The following is a 1487-nucleotide window of genomic DNA, read 5'->3' as shown; positions in this document are numbered from 1 at the left end:
GTTAAAAAAAATATCAAAAAAAACTAAATTTAATATTTTATCTTAATTTTGTGAGCACATGAGAGGAACTCACATGTCAACGCCCTACCTGAACTTACAGTACAATGCTATATAAAAAAATTCTCAGTCTATAAAAATGTGAACTGTAAATCACACTCAACTTAATGACTGGAAGTTATAAGTCAACTCTTCTAAATAAATTAAGAAGTATTTTTGTGTGTTCTGGGTGCTGTCTGTTTCTGTATGAATGAGACAATAATGCCTGATAAATTAATATACAGCTGCAGACAATTAAAAATCGCCACTGTTGCATGAAGGCATAAGTCAGCTGTTGTTTATTTTTGTTCATTTCATAATTAAAGGTCTACACGATACCTCAGGTTCATGATCCGTATAATTGTAAATCTTAAATAAACCTCTTTACGCTGTCTTGTTTTCAGTGGAGCACAAATTGTTAAATTAAATTGTATTGAAACAAGGTTTCATTCCATAGCAGCAGAACAATTGTATTTGTTTTACCCTTCAGGAAGACTGCATAACACTGATAACAAATGATGGAAAATAAGCTGAAATGAGACTTCTATATTTGGTCACTGCTGTGTAAATTGACTGTGACTAAGTATCAGCATCATTGATTATCACAGACCAGACTGAGTGTATTAAGCAATCAAATTTTTAAATTAGCTGCAGCACGAGATACAGAGATGTACAGACACACAGGCACGTAAAACACAACTGAAATAACATTTCTGTCAAGCGTTAGTCATCAGGTTTTTTTTTATGTCAGAGGGACCACCCTGTGTGAAGTAGATAAATACAAAATATGGAAATGTGCACATACTGGAGTAGTTTGAATTGGTACTAAAGTAATTTTAACTAAACAATCTGAAGACTAAAAGTATGTAACAATGTACTAATTCAGCCAGTGAGTTCACATGAGGGAAGAGTATCAGGACATGAGATCCACATTTAGAAGTTTAATGTTTTAAATGAGCTGCAAAAAGAGAGAGACATGCAGGAAATGGACACATTGTAAACAACCTGCGCATGAAATAAATTAGAAGTTGATAAACAATGGCAAAGCGGTTGTGAAACCTGTTCTTTGCGTAAACTAGCAGGCCAATGAATGAATAAAGAACAGCTGAGCAGACAAGTAAGGCATGACCATTGGAATTGCATTCAGTGTTTCCCTTTGACTACGTTATTGTAAAGCCTGCAAATTGTACGGTGTTTGTTTGCCCTTTTTGCTTGATTTTCTGTTCTGTTGTGCTTGGGATGTAATAAAGATCACAATGAATTCTGCGAATGTGCCATCATTGATCATCTTAAGGTGATGTCCACTTACTCAATGTTTATTGGAATGGATTACATGACAAGCTACAGTCTGACAGGAAGTCAACAAGCGCTTGTTAAACCACTACTGGAACACACCATAAGGCTGAAAAAGGGGAAGATGGAAGCAGAAGCATGTCAGCATTAGTCCAAAT

Source organism: Etheostoma cragini, chromosome 1, assembly GCF_013103735.1.
Source record: "Etheostoma cragini isolate CJK2018 chromosome 1, CSU_Ecrag_1.0, whole genome shotgun sequence".
NCBI classification, from domain to species: domain Eukaryota; kingdom Metazoa; phylum Chordata; class Actinopteri; order Perciformes; family Percidae; genus Etheostoma; species Etheostoma cragini.
This window is presented reverse-complemented; position numbering follows the sequence as displayed.